General features: G+C 56.5%; 1 protein-coding gene and 1 long non-coding RNA gene across 13 annotated transcripts in view; both read left to right on the top strand.

Annotated features, from left to right (window-relative positions):
• FAT3 (FAT atypical cadherin 3) overlaps positions 1 to 15,211 on the top strand; it is a 479,929-nt gene that overhangs the window by 152,661 nt on the left and 312,057 nt on the right. The window lies entirely within an intron of this gene.
• On the top strand, positions 2,247 to 7,544 carry LOC125695297 (uncharacterized). The gene is made up of 3 exons (XR_007377915.1): positions 2,247 to 2,402; positions 6,625 to 7,080; positions 7,195 to 7,544. It is a non-coding gene; the product is annotated as an uncharacterized LOC125695297 (long non-coding RNA).

Below are 15,211 nucleotides of genomic sequence, written 5' to 3'. Positions count from 1 at the left end.
TCCAGGTGTGGAGCCCTCAGTACAAGAAAGACATAGAGATTTTGGAAAGGGTCCAGAGGAGGGCGACTAAGATGATCAGGGGGCTGGAGCACCTCCCCTGTGAGGACAGGCTGAGGGAGTTGGGCTTGTTCACCCTGGAGAAGAGAAGGCTGTGGGGTGACCTCATTGCAGCCTATCAATACCTGAAGGGAACCTACACCCAGGAGGGGAGTCAACTCTTCAAAAGGGCTGACAACAGCAGGACTAGGGGAAATGGTTTTAAGTTGAAGGAGGGAAGATTTAGGTTGGATGTTAGGGGGAAGTTCTTTACTAGGAGAGTGGTTAGGCCCTGGAACGGGCTGCCCAGGGAGGTTGTGGATGCCCCGTCCTTGGACGTGTTTAAGGCCAGGTTGGACGGGGTCCTGGGCAACCTGATCTGAATGTGCATGTTTGGTGGCCCTGCTAGGCAGGGGGGTTGGAACTACATGATCCTTGGGGTCCCTTCCAACCTGGGTGATTCTGTGATTCTGTGTGATTCTGTGAATCCCATCGGGTCCCATGGATTTGTGAACATTGATGTTGCCTAGGCGCTCCCGGACCACCTCTTCCATGACAGAAGGGGGGTCTTCCATTCCCCAGATCCTCTCACTAATCTCCAGGGTCTCAGATTCCCGAGGGGGAGCTTTTTCACTGAAGACAGAAGCAAAGAAGGCATTCAGTATCTCCGCCTTCTCAGCATCCCCCGTTACCAGAACACCCCCGTCACTTAGCAGGGGAGCCACATTCTCCCTAGTCTTCCTTTTACTGTTAATGTACTTGAAAAAACCTTTTTTATTATCCTTTATCCCCTTTGCCAGATTTAATTCCAGGCGGGCTTTAGCCTTCCTTGTCGCATCCCTGCAGACCCTGACAACATTCCTGTATTCTTCCCAAGTAGTCAAACCCTTTTTCCACATTTCATGGGCCTTCTTCTTTCCTTTGAGTTTGTGCACGAGCTCCTTGCTCATCCACACAGGTCTCCTGCCACCCTTTCCTAATTTCTTCCTCACAGGGACGCACCGATCCTGAGCTTGGAAGAAGAGCTGCTTAAATGCTGACCAGCTCTCACAGGCCCCCTTGCCTTCCAACACCCTAGCCCATGAGACAGCTCCAAGTAGGCCCCGAAAGAGATCGAAGTTGGCTCTCCTAAAGTCCAGGATAGCAATCCTACTTTTTGCTTTACTTCTTCCACTCAGGATCTTGAACTCCACCATCTTGTGGTCACTACAAACTAAGCTGCCCCCGACCTTTACTTCCCTGACAAGCCCTTCTCTATTAGTGAGAATAAGGTGCAGCAGTACCCCTCTCCTCGTCGATTCCTCAACAACCTGCATGAGGAAGTTGTCTTCAACACATTGCATCCCTGGCCCACCGCCCTTCCTCCTGCCTAGGAACATGCCCCCAGTCCCCGAACAGCAGCGCTGTCCTGCACCAATGCCTTTAGTGCTGCCACTGTCCCGGACGCACTGCCACCACAATGACACAGGCTGTGGAAATGATGATGTTATTTATTTGATGACTGATGGAAAATGGAGGTGATGATCTGGGGGAGGTTGGTGTGCACCCAGTGAAAGATGTTGTTGTCATCGCAGGTGCCTTCAGTGCCTCCTTTGGTCACCATTTGACCCACAGGCTGCCAGGTGGACAGAAGCGCCTTGTGGAAATCACTCTGTTCGCGTTCTGAAGCTGAGGCCGTTAGTTCCGTTCCCTGGAAATGACAGAGCATGAGCGCAGAGAAAGGGATGCAGGCTCGTTTTGCAGAGCATCGCCCTGCAGGGCTCTGATTCTTGTGCGGCTTTTCCAGCGTCCCAGGACAGCTCGGGGCAGCCCGTGGGGCTCAGGGCACCTCTGGCAGGCCCCGTTTGGCATGGGAGTCTGGGCTGGCTGTCAGCCCTATGGCTGGGCAAGTGTCTGGGGAGAGCTGATGGACCTCTGGAGGTCTGCTTTGCTTGGAAGCCCTCACAGACCAGGCCTTTGCGGTTCCCTGCTCCCCACCCTCAGTCCCTTCTGTGCAGTATGAATCCCGAGCGCTTACCTGTGCCTGATGTCTTCACAATTCTCTCCAGAGCCGGTAGGCAATCCACAGCAGCCGGAACAGATAGCAGTTTCCCCATAAATCCAGAATGACGCAGATTATCAGGGCTGGCGTTATTAAGTCCTTGAAGTTGTTGAGGACGTCAGGCACGCTGAAGGCGTCTTGCTCGGTGTGCGGGGACTGCTGCTTTGGGCCCTCTGGCTCAACAGACTGGCTGGCCGTGTTCGGGACCCATCTGGGGTGTGGAGAAAGGCCAATCCAGAAGGGCCAGTGGGAGGCACGGCGCTCAGCATTAACGGGCAGGCTCTTCTCAGGACGCACGACTTTTTTCTCTCCATTCTGAGGACAGGTGTTCAGTCCAATCCAGCAGAGCCAGTTGGAGGGCTGGCCCTTGGTCTCAACGGGGCTCTGCTCCTCACGAAAGACCTTGTTCTTCTTCCCGTCCTCGGTCTTGGGGGAGCAAGATGTCAGTCCAAGCCTGCAGAGCCAGTTGGAGGGCTGGCTCTTGGACTCAAAGAGGCTGTGCTCCTCGGGAAGGACCTGGTGTTTCTTGCTGTCCTCGATCTTGATGGAGCAGGATGTTAGTCCAAACCAGCAGAACCAGTTGGAGAGCTGGCTCTTGGACTTAACAAGACGCTGCTCTTCGTGAAGGACCTGTTGTGTTTTCCCGTGCTCTGTGTTGGTGGAGCAGGATGTTAGTCCAAGCCTGCAGAGCCAGTTGTAGGGCTGGCTCTTGGGCTCAAACAGGCTCTGCTCCTCGGGAAGGACCTGGTGTTTCTTCCCGTCCTCGGTCTTGGTGGAGCAGGATGTTAGTCCAAACCAGCAGAGCCAGTTGGAGGGCTGGCTCTTGGACTCAAACAGGCTCTGCTCCTCGGGAAGGACGTGGTCTTTCTTCCCGTCCGCGATCTTTGTGGGGCAGGTGGTTAGGCCGAACCAGCAGAGCCAGTTGGAGGGCTGGGCCTTGATGTCAACCGGGCTCTGCTTCTCGTGAAAGACCTGCCTTTTGTTCCCGTCCTCCATCTGGTTGGAGCAGATGTTTTGGCAAAACCAGCAGAGCCAGTTGGAGGGCTGGCTCTTGGTATCAGTAGGTCCGTGCTCCTGGTGAAGGACGTTCCTTTTGTTGCCATCCTCGATCTTGGTGGGGCAGGTGTTTAGACCAAGCCAGGAGAGCCAGCTGGAGGGCTGGCACTCGGTGTCTAAGGGATGCTGCTCCTCGGGATGGAGCAGCTTTTTGTCCCAACTCCCGACCCAGCTGAGGCAGCTGGACGTGTCAGGAATTGGAGAGATGAAAGCAAGTAAGATGAGGAAGAGAGTCAGGCTGAGCTTCATCCTGCTCTCTCCCAAGGACCGCTCTCAACACACAAGTGGCTGTCACCCAGAGCAGAGCTCCAGCAGCGACCACCAGGACGGAGCGAGTGCTCCAAGTGTCTGAGCTGGGGGAGGCCGCCAGCGTGACTTGATCAAGACTGATGTCATGCCCCGCCTGTGATGTCACAATGCCTTTCCCCGGTGCGGGTGTGGCCGTGCACCCAGCTCGGGGCTGGGGACCCTACACCCAAATCCCACCTCCCTGTTCCACCTCCCCTTTTTGCAATCCGTCTGCACTCCGTAATTTTCATGAGCACACGAGTTCATAGAATCACCGAATCATAGAGCGGCCTGGGTTGAGAAGGCCCACAGTGATCCCCTAGTTTCAATCCACCGGGCAGCCCAGAGCCACATCCCGCCTGGCCTTGAATGCCTGCAGGCATGGGGCATCCACGGCCTCCTTGGGCAACCGGTTCCAGTGTGTCAGCACGCTCTGTGTGAAAAACTTCCTCCTACTATCTAACCTATACCTCTCCTGTCTTAGTTTGAAACCATTTCCCCTTGTCCTACTGTCCCTTGTTCCCACTGTCCACCCTCGTAAACAGACGTAAGCAGAGGTCCGGTGCTCCTCTCCCATCCTTTTGAGCCCTTCACTCCAACAGCAATGAATATTGGGTTAATTTCCTTTATTTATACGTAGGAAAGAAAATAAAAGAATAGATGATAGTACAGACCGAGAGATTTGAACGTTTGCTTTGACACCTCCCGCAGCAGTGTCCGTATTTGCCTTCTCCTCCTTGGCAGCACAGTGTTCTCCCTGATGCAGAATCACAGAATTGTAGGGGCTGGAAGGGACCTCTCGAGACGATCGAGTCCAACCTTTTTGCCAAAGCAGGCTCCGTAGACCAGGTTGCACAGGTTGGCGTCCAGGCAGGTCTTGGGCGTCTCCAGACAAGGAGACTCCACAGCCTCCCTTGGCAGGAGTTGCAGTGTCCTCTCACCCTCGCCGTGAAGACGTTCTTCTGCACGTTTGTGCAGAACTTCCTACTTTGGCCATTGTCCTATCAGCACGCACGGCTGCAAAGAGCTTGGCCTTGTATTTTGGCCGCCGTCACCCCGTAGGTACAGACATTGATCAGGTCCCCTCCGAGTCTTCTTTTCTCAAGGCTGAACAGAGCCAGGTCGCTCAGCCTTTACTCGTAAGAGAGGTCCTCCAGGCCCTTGATCATCTCCATGGCCCTCCGCTGGACTCTTTCCAGGAGATGGCGGCCTTTTCTTGTACTGGGGAGCCCAGAACCGGACGCCATACTCCTGGTGAGGCCTGACCAGGGCAGAGTGGAGGGAGAGGATCACCTCCCTTGACCTGCTGGCCACGCTCCTTTTAATGCCCTGTAGGATCCCAGTGTCCTTCTTGGCCACCAGGGCACCCTGCTGGCTCATGGCCAGCCTGTTGTCCACCTGGAGCCCCCGGTTCCTCACCGCAGAGCTCCTCTCCAGCAGGTCGGGTCCCAGCCTGTACTGATACTTGCGGCTGTTCCTTCCGAGGTGCAAGACTCTGCGCTTGCTTTTGGAAAACCTCATCTGTTTTCTTCATCTTGCATCCCGCTGGCATACTCAGAAAATTAGTGTACTCAGAAAATCATTGTTTTCTCCCTTAGCTCGTTGCCGTTGTTTTGTTGTTAGGCCCATCTCCCGACCTTTTCACCCCCTCTCTTGCCCGTTTCCTGGTTCGTGGCTTCGTTTGTCCCTCCACCCCATTAGTCACAGCACCAGGCTGGAGCCGTGACAGCGCGCCAGTGCCCCAAAGTCCCGTTTGACAGCCCGCAGGCTTCTCTCAGCGCCTTCATGGCTGCCGGCCTGAGCTACCAGTCAGCAGTAATAAGCAGAGGGACGAAACGGACCAGGGAGTCTGAGCCGCCGTGCCGCAGGGCCTCCCTCCCTTCCCCAGCAGATCTTGCTGTGGTGCTTTGCCGCCGTTTTCCCTTCCTGGGAAGGCTCCCTTGGTGCGAGCCTCCTCTGTGAAGGTGATGCGCACGGGATCCTGGCAGAAGTGGCCCAGCTGAGGATTCCCAGTGTGCTCTGCATGCTTCCCAGCGTGCTGGAGACTCCCGGGACCTCCCTGTGCACTCTGGGGGACGCTGCATGACCCCACTGGGACGTAGGTTCCCGCTCAACATGTGCTCTCTCCCCTGGGGCATGGCTGTCTCTGGACACTTCACAGCCACCGATGCCTCTTTTATCCCTGGCCCACCACCCTTCCTCCTGCCTAGGAACATGCCCCCAGTCCCCGACCAGCAGCGCTGTCCTGCACCAATGCCTTTAGTGCTTCCACTGTCCCGGACGCACTGCCACCACAATGACACAGGCTGTGGAAATGATGATGTTATTTATTTGATGACTGATGGAAAATGGAGGTGATGATCTGGGGGAGGTTGGTGTCCACCCAGTGGAAGATGTTGTTGTCATCGCAGTTGCCTTCAGTGCCTCCTTTGGTCACCATTTGACCCACAGGCTGCCAGGTGGACAGAAGCGCCTTGTGGAAATCACTCTGTTCGCGTTCTGAAGCTGAGGCCGTTTGTTCCGTTCCCTGGAAATGACAGGGCATGAGCGCAGAGAAAGGGATGCAGGCTCGTTTTGCAGAGCATCGCCCTGCAGGGCTCTGATTCTTGCGCGGCTTTTCCAGCGTCCCAGGACAGCTCGGGGCAGCCCGTGGGGCTCAGGGCACCTCCGGCAGGCCCCGTTTGGCATGGGAGTCTGGGCTGGCTGTCAGCCGTATGGCCAGGCAAGTGTCTGGGGAGAGCTGATGGACCTCTGGAGGTCTGCTTTGCTTGGAAGCCCTCACAGACCAGGCCTTTGCGGTTCCCTGCTCCCCACCCTCAGTCCGTTCTGTGCAGTATGAATCCCGAGCGCTTACCTGTGCCTGACGTCTTCAGAATTCTCTCCAGAGCTGGTAGGCAACCCACAGCAGCCGGAACAGATAGCAGTTTCCCCATAAATCCAGAATGACGCAGATTATCAGGGCTGGCGTTATTAAGTCCTTGAAGTTGTTGAGGACGTCAGGCACGCTGAAGGCGTCTTGCTCGGTGTGCGGGGACTGCTGCTTTGGGCCCTCTGGCTCAACAGACTGGCTGGCCGTGTTCGGGACCCATCTGGGGTGTGGAGAAAGGCCAATCCAGAAGGGCCAGTGGGAGGCACGGCGCTCAGCATTAACGGGCAGGCTCTTCTCAGGACGCACGACTTTTTTCTGTCCATTCTGAGGACAGGTGTTCAGTCCAATCCAGCAGAGCCAGTTGGAGGGCTGGCCCTTGGTCTGAACGGGGCTCTGCTCCTCACGAAAGACCTTGTTCTTCTTCCCGTCCTCGGTCTTGGGGGAGCAAGATGTCAGTCCAAGCCTGCAGAGCCAGTTGGAGGGCTGGCTCTTGGACTCAAAGAGGCTGTGCTCCTCGGGAAGGACCTGGTGTTTCTTGCTGTCCTCGATCTTGGTGGAGCAGGATGTTAGTCCAAACCAGCAGAACCAGTTGGAGAGCTGGCTCTTGGACTTAACAAGACGCTGCTCTTCGTGAAGGACCTGTTCTGTTTTCCCGTGCTCTGTGTTGGTGGAGCAGGATGTTAGTCCAAGCCTGCAGAGCCAGTTGTAGGGCTGGCTCTTGGACTCAAACAGGCTCTGCTCCTCGGGAAGGACCTGGTCTTTCTTCCCGTCCGCGATCTTTGTGGGGCAGGTGGTTAGGCCGAACCAGCAGAGCCAGTTGGAGGGCTGGCTCTTGGACTCAAACAGGCTCTGCTCCTCGGGAAGGACCTGGTCTTTCTTCCCATCCGCGATCTTTGTGGGGCAGGTGGTTAGGCCGAACCAGCAGAGCCAGTTGGAGGGCTGGGCCTTGATGTCAACCGGGCTCTGCTTCTCGTGAAAGACCTGCCTTTTGTTCCCGTCCTCCATCTGGTTGGAGCAGATGTTTTGGCAAAACCAGCAGAGCCAGTTGGAGGGCTGGCTCTTGGTGTCAGTAGGTCCGTGCTCCTGGTGAAGGACGTTCCTTTTGTTGCCATCCTCGATCTTGGTGGGGCAGGTGTTTAGACCAAGCCAGGAGAGCCAGCTGGAGGGCTGGCACTCGGTGTCTAAGGGATGCTGCTCCTCGGGATGGAGCAGCTTTTTGTCCCAACTCCCGACCCAGCTGAGGCAGCTGGACGTGTCAGGAATTGGAGAGATGAAAGCAAGTAAGATGAGGAAGAGAGTCAGGCTGAGCTTCATCCTGCTCTCTCCCAAGGACCGCTCTCAACACACAAGTGGCTGTCACCCAGAGCAGAGCTCCAGCAGCGACCACCAGGACGGAGCGAGTGCTCCAAGTGTCTGAGCTGGGGGAGGCCGCCAGCGTGACTTGATCAAGACTGATGTCATGCCCCGCCTGTGATGTCACAATGCCTTTCCCCGGTGCGGGTGTGGCCGTGCACCCAGCTCAGGGCTGGGGACCCTACACCCAAATCCCACCTCCCTGTTCCACCTCCCCTTTTTGCAATCCGTCTGCACTCCGTAATTTTCATGAGCGCACGAGTTCATAGAATCACCGAATCATAGAGCGGCCTGGGTTGAGAAGGCCCACAGTGTTCCCCTAGTTTCAATCCACCGGGCAGCCCAGAGCCACATCCCGCCTGGCCTTGAATGCCTGCAGGCATGGGGCATCCACGGCCTCCTTGGGCAACCGGTTCCAGTGTGTCAGCACGCTCTGTGTGAAAAACTTCCTCCTACTATCTAACCTATACCTCTCCTGTCTTAGTTTGAAACCATTTCCCCTTGTCCTACTGTCCCTTGTTCCCACTGTCCACCCTCGTAAACAGACGTAAGCAGAGGTCCGGTGCTCCTCTCCCATCCTTTTGAGCCCTTCACTCCAACAGCAATGAATATTGGGTTAATTTCCTTTATTTATACGTAGGAAAGAAAATAAAAGAATAGATGATAGTACAGACCGAGAGATTTGAACGTTTGCTTTGACACCTCCCGCAGCAGTGTCCGTATTTGCCTTCTCCTCCTTGGCAGCACAGTGTTCTCCCTGATGCAGAATCACAGAATTGTAGGGGCTGGAAGGGACCTCTCGAGACGATCGAGTCCAACCTTTTTGCCAAAGCAGGCTCCGTAGACCAGGTTGCACAGGTTGGCGTCCAGGCAGGTCTTGGGCGTCTCCAGACAAGGAGACTCCACAGCCTCCCTTGGCAGGAGTTGCAGTGTCCTCTCACCCTCGCCGTGAAGACGTTCTTCTGCACGTTTGTGCAGAACTTCCTACTTTGGCCATTGTCCTATCAGCACGCACGGCTGCAAAGAGCTTGGCCTTGTATTTTGGCCGCCGTCACCCCGTAGGTACAGACATTGATCAGGTCCCCTCCGAGTCTTCTTTTCTCAAGGCTGAACAGAGCCAGGTCGCTCAGCCTTTCCTCGTAAGAGAGGTCCTCCAGGCCCTTGATCATCTCCATGGCCCTCCGCTGGACTCTTTCCAGGAGATGGCGGCCTTTTCTTGTACTGGGGAGCCCAGAACCGGACGCCATACTCCTGGTGAGGCCTGACCAGGGCAGAGTGGAGGGAGAGGATCACCTCCCTTGACCTGCTGGCCACGCTCCTTTTAATGCCCTGTAGGATCCCAGTGTCCTTCTTGGCCACCAGGGCACCCTGCTGGCTCATGGCCAGCCTGTTGTCCACCTGGAGCCCCCGGTTCCTCACCGCAGAGCTCCTCTCCAGCAGGTCGGGTCCCAGCCTGTACTGATACTTGCGGCTGTTCCTTCCGAGGTGCAAGACTCTGCGCTTGCTTTTGGAAAACCTCATCTGTTTTCTTCATCTTGCATCCCGCTGGCATACTCAGAAAATTAGTGTACTCAGAAAATCATTGTTTTCTCCCTTAGCTCGTTGCCGTTGTTTTGTTGTTAGGCCCATCTCCCGACCTTTTCACCCCCTCTCTTGCCCGTTTCCTGGTTCGTGGCTTCGTTTGTCCCTCCACCCCATTAGTCACAGCACCAGGCTGGAGCCGTGACAGCGCGCCAGTGCCCCAAAGTCCCGTTTGACAGCCCGCAGGCTTCTCTCAGCGCCTTCATGGCTGCCGGCCTGAGCTACCAGTCAGCAGTAATAAGCAGAGGGACGAAACGGACCAGGGAGTCTGAGCCGCTGTGCCGCAGGGCCTCCCTCCCTTCCCCAGCAGATCTTGCTGTGGTGCTTTGCCGCCGTTTTCCCTTCCTGGGAAGGCTCCCTTGGTGCGAGCCTCCTCTGTGAAGGTGATGCGCACGGGATCCTGGCAGAAGTGGCCCAGCTGAGGATTCCCAGTGTGCTCTGCATGCTTCCCAGTGTGCTGGAGACTCCCGGGACCTCCCCGTGCACTCTGGGGGACGCTGCATGACCCCACTGGGAGGTAGGTTCCCGCTCAACATGTGCTCTCTCCCCTGGGGCATGGCTGTCTCTGGACACTTCACAGCCACCGATGCCTCTTTTATCCCTGGCCCACCGCCCTTCCTCCTGCCTAGGAACATGCCCCCAGTCCCCGAACAGCAGCGCTGTCCTGCACCAATGCCTTTAGTGCTGCCACTGTCCCGGACGCACTGCCACCACAATGACACAGGCTGTGGAAATGATGATGTTGTTTATTTGATGACTGATGGAAAATGGAGGTGATGATCTGGGGGAGGTTGGTGTCCACCCAGTGGAAGATGTTGTTGTCATCGCAGTTGCCTTCAGTGCCTCCTTTGGTCACCATTTGACCCACAGGCTGCCGGATGGACAGAAGCGCCTTGTGGAAATCACTCTGTTCGTGTTCTGAAGCTGAGGCCGTTTGTTCCGTTCCCTGGAAATGACAGAGCATGAGCGCAGAGAAAGGGATGCAGGCTCGTTTTGCAGAGCATCGCCCTGCAGGGCTCTGATTCTTGTGCGGCTTTTCCAGCGTCCCAGGACAGCTCGGGGCAGCCCGTGGGGCTCAGGGCACCTCCGGCAGTCCCCGTTTGGCATGGGAGTCTGGGCTGGCTGTCAGCCGTATGGCCGGGCAAGTGTCTGGGGAGAGCTGATGGACCTCTGGAGGTCTGCTTTGCTTGGAAGCCCTCACAGACCAGGCCTTTGCGGTTCCCTGCTCCCCACCCTCAGTCCGTTCTGTGCAGTATGAATCCCGAGCGCTTACCTGTGCCTGATGTCTTCAGAAATCTCTCCAGAGCTGGTAGGCAACCCACAGCAGCCGGAACAGATAGCAGTTTCCCCATAAATCCAGAATGACGCAGATTATCAGGGCTGGCGTTATTAAGTCCTTGAAGTTGTTGAGGACGTCAGGCACGCTGAAGGCGTCTTGCTCGGTGTGCGGGGACTGCTGCTTTGGGCCCTCTGGCTCAACAGACTGGCTGGCCGTGTTCGGGACCCATCTGGGGTGTGGAGAAAGGCCAATCCAGAAGGGCCAGTGGGAGGCACGGCGCTCAGCATTAACGGGCAGGCTCTTCTCAGGACGCACGACTTTTTTCTCTCCATTCTGAGGACAGGTGTTCAGTCCAATCCAGCAGAGCCAGTTGGAGGGCTGGCCCTTGGTCTCAACGGGGCTCTGCTCCTCACGAAAGACCTTGTTCTTCTTCCCGTCCTCGGTCTTGGGGGAGCAAGATGTCAGTCCAAGCCTGCAGAGCCAGTTGGAGGGCTGGCTCTTGGACTCAAAGAGGCTGTGCTCCTCGGGAAGGACCTGGTGTTTCTTGCTGTCCTCAATCTTGGTGGAGCAGGATGTTAGTCCAAACCAGCAGAACCAGTTGGAGAGCTGGCTCTTGGACTTAACAAGACGCTGCTCTTCGTGAAGGACCTGTTCTGTTTTCCCGTGCTCTGTGTTGGTGGAGCAGGATGTTAGTCCAAGCCTGCAGAGCCAGTTGTAGGGCTGGCTCTTGGGCTCAAACAGGCTCTGCTCCTCGGGAAGGACCTGGTGTTTCTTCCCGTCCTCGGTCTTGGTGGAGCAGGATGTTAGTCCAAACCAGCAGAGCCAGTTGGAGGGCTGGCTCTTGGACTCAAACAGGCTCTGCTCCTCGGGAAGGACCTGGTCTTTCTTCCCGTCCGCGATCTTTGTGGGGCAGGTGGTTAGGCCGAACCAGCAGAGCCAGTTGGAGGGCTGGGCCTTGATGTCAACCGGGCTCTGCTTCTCGTGAAAGACCTGCCTTTTGTTCCCGTCCTCCATCTGGTTGGAGCAGATGTTTTGGCAAAACCAGCAGAGCCAGTTGGAGGGCTGGCTCTTGGTGTCAGTAGGTCCGTGCTCCTGGTGAAGGACGTTCCTTTTGTTGCCATCCTCGATCTTGGTGGGGCAGGTGTTTAGACCAAGCCAGGAGAGCCAGCTGGAGGGCTGGCACTCGGTGTCTAAGGGATGCTGCTCCTCGGGATGGAGCAGCTTTTTGTCCCAACTCCCGACCCAGCTGAGGCAGCTGGACGTGTCAGGAATTGGAGAGATGAAAGCAAGTAAGATGAGGAAGAGAGTCAGGCTGAGCTTCATCCTGCTCTCTCCCAAGGACCGCTCTCAACACACAAGTGGCTGTCACCCAGAGCAGAGCTCCAGCAGCGACCACCAGGACGGAGCGAGTGCTCCAAGTGTCTGAGCTGGGGGAGGCCGCCAGCGTGACTTGATCAAGACTGATGTCATGCCCCGCCTGTGATGTCACAATGCCTTTCCCCGGTGCGGGTGTGGCCGTGCACCCAGCTCAGGGCTGGGGACCCTACACCCAAATCCCACCTCCCTGTTCCACCTCCCCTTTTTGCAATCCGTCTGCACTCCGTAATTTTCATGAGCGCACGAGGTGATAGAATCACCGAATCATAGAGCGGCCTGGGTTGAGAAGGCCCACAGTGATCCCCTAGTTTCAATCCACCGGGCAGCCCAGAGCCACATCCCGCCTGGCCTTGAATGCCTGCAGGCATGGGGCATCCACGGCCTCCTTGGGCAACCAGTTCCAGTGTGTCAGCACGCTCTGTGTGAAAAACTTCCTCCTACTATCTAACCTATACCTCTCCTGTCTTAGTTTGAAACCATTTCCCCTTGTCCTACTGTCCCTTGTTCCCACTGTCCACCCTCGTAAACAGACGTAAGCAGAGGTCCGGTGCTCCTCTCCCATCCTTTTGAGCCCTTCACTCCAACAGCAATGAATATTGGGTTAATTTCCTTTATTTATACGTAGGAAAGAAAATAAAAGAATAGATGATAGTACAGACCGAGAGATTTGAACGTTTGCTTTGACACCTCCCGCAGCAGTGTCCGTATTTGCCTTCTCCTCCTTGGCAGCACAGTGTTCTCCCTGATGCAGAATCACAGAATTGTAGGGGCTGGAAGGGACCTCTCGAGACGATCGAGTCCAACCTTTTTGCCAAAGCAGGCTCCGTAGACCAGGTTGCACAGGTTGGCGTCCAGGCAGGTCTTGGGCGTCTCCAGACAAGGAGACTCCACAGCCTCCCTTGGCAGGAGTTGCAGTGTCCTCTCACCCTCGCCGTGAAGACGTTCTTCTGCACGTTTGTGCAGAACTTCCTACTTTGGCCATTGTCCTATCAGCACGCACGGCTGCAAAGAGCTTGGCCTTGTATTTTGGCCGCCGTCACCCCGTAGGTACAGACATTGATCAGGTCCCCTCCGAGTCTTCTTTTCTCAAGGCTGAACAGAGCCAGGTCGCTCAGCCTTTACTCGTAAGAGAGGTCCTCCAGGCCCTTGATCATCTCCATGGCCCTCCGCTGGACTCTTTCCAGGAGATGGCGGCCTTTTCTTGTACCGGGGAGCCCAGAACCGGACGCCATACTCCTGGTGAGGCCTGACCAGGGCAGAGTGGAGGGAGAGGATCACCTCCCTTGACCTGCTGGCCACGCTCCTTTTAATGCCCTGTAGGATCCCAGTGTCCTTCTTGGCCACCAGGGCACCCTGCTGGCTCATGGCCAGCCTGTTGTCCACCTGGAGCCCCCGGTTCCTCACCGCAGAGCTCCTCTCCAGCAGGTCGGGTCCCAGCCTGTACTGATACTTGCGGCTGTTCCTTCCGAGGTGCAAGACTCTGCGCTTGCTTTTGGAAAACCTCATCTGTTTTCTTCATCTTGCATCCCGCTGGCATACTCAGAAAATTAGTGTACTCAGAAAATCATTGTTTTCTCCCTTAGCTCGTTGCCGTTGTTTTGTTGTTAGGCCCATCTCCCGACCTTTTCACCCCCTCTCTTGCCCGTTTCCTGGTTCGTGGCTTCGTTTGTCCCTCCACCCCATTAGTCACAGCACCAGGCTGGAGCCGTGACAGCGCGCCAGTGCCCCAAAGTCCCGTTTGACAGCCCGCAGGCTTCTCTCAGCGCCTTCATGGCTGCCGGCCTGAGCTACCAGTCAGCAGTAATAAGCAGAGGGACGAAACGGACCAGGGAGTCTGAGCCGCTGTGCCGCAGGGCCTCCCTCCCTTCCCCAGCAGATCTTGCTGTGGTGCTTTGCCGCCGTTTTCCCTTCCTGGGAAGGCTCCCTTGGTGCGAGCCTCCTCTGTGAAGGTGATGCGCACGGGATCCTGGCAGAAGTGGCCCAGCTGAGGATTCCCAGTGTGCTCTGCATGCTTCCCAGTGTGCTGGAGACTCCCGGGACCTCCCCGTGCACTCTGGGGGACGCTGCATGACCCCACTGGGAGGTAGGTTCCCGCTCAACATGTGCTCTCTCCCCTGGGGCATGGCTGTCTCTGGACACTTCACAGCCACCGATGCCTCTTTTATCCCTGGCCCACCGCCCTTCCTCCTGCCTAGGAACATGCCCCCAGTCCCCGAACAGCAGCGCTGTCCTGCACCAATGCCTTTAGTGCTGCCACTGTCCCGGACGCACTGCCACCACAATGACACAGGCTGTGGAAATGATGATGTTATTTATTTGATGACTGATGGAAAATGGAGGTGATGATCTGGGGGAGGTTGGTGTCCACCCAGTGGAAGATGTTGTTGTCATCGCAGGTGCCTTCAGCGCCACCTTTGGTCACCATTTGACCCACAGGCTGCCAGATGGACAGAAGCGCCTTGTGGAAATCACTCTGTTCGCGTTCTGAAGCTGAGGCCGTTTGTTCCGTTCCCTGGAAATGACAGAGCATGAGCGCAGAGAAAGGGATGCAGGCTCGTTTTGCAGAGCATCGCCCGGCAGGGCTCTGATTCTTGTGCGGCTTTTCCAGCGTCCCAGGACAGCTCGGGGCAGCCCGTGGGGCTCAGGGCACCTCCGGCAGGCCCCGTTTGGCATGGGAGTCTGGGCTGGCTGTCAGCCGTATGGCCAGGCAAGTGTCTGGGGAGAGCTGATGGACCTCTGGAGGTCTGCTTTGCTTGGAAGCCCTCACAGACCAGACCTTTGCCGTTCCCTGCTCCCCACCCTCAGTCCCTTCTGTGCAGTATGAATCCCGAGCGCTTACCTGTGCCTGATGTCTTCACAATTCTCTCCAGAGCCGGTAGGCAACCCACAGCAGCCGGAACAGATAGCAGTTTCCCCATAAATCCAGAATGACGCAGATTATCAGGGCTGGCGTTATTAAGTCCTTGAAGTTGTTGAGGACGTCAGGCACGCTGAAGGCGTCTTGCTCGGTGTGCGGGGACTGCTGCTTTGGGCCCTCTGGCTCAACAGACTGGCTGGCCGTGTTCGGGACCCATCTGGGGTGTGGAGAAAGGCCAATCCAGAAGGGCCAGTGGGAGGCACGGCGCTCAGCATTAACGGGCAGGCTCTTCTCAGGACGCACGACTTTTTTCTCTCCATTCTGAGGACAGGTGTTCAGTCCAATCCAGCAGAGCCAGTTGGAGGGCTGGCCCTTGGTCTGAACGGGGCTCTTCTCCTCACGAAAGACCTTGTTCTTCTTCCCGTCCTTGGTCTTGGGGGAGCAAGATGTCAGTCCAAGCCTGCAGAGCCAGTT

The sequence above is a fragment of the Lagopus muta genome, chromosome 1 (genome assembly GCF_023343835.1).
Source record: "Lagopus muta isolate bLagMut1 chromosome 1, bLagMut1 primary, whole genome shotgun sequence".
NCBI lineage: Eukaryota > Metazoa > Chordata > Aves > Galliformes > Phasianidae > Lagopus > Lagopus muta.
Note: the sequence above shows the minus strand (reverse complement) of the source record. Positions and strands in the feature narration are given on the sequence as shown.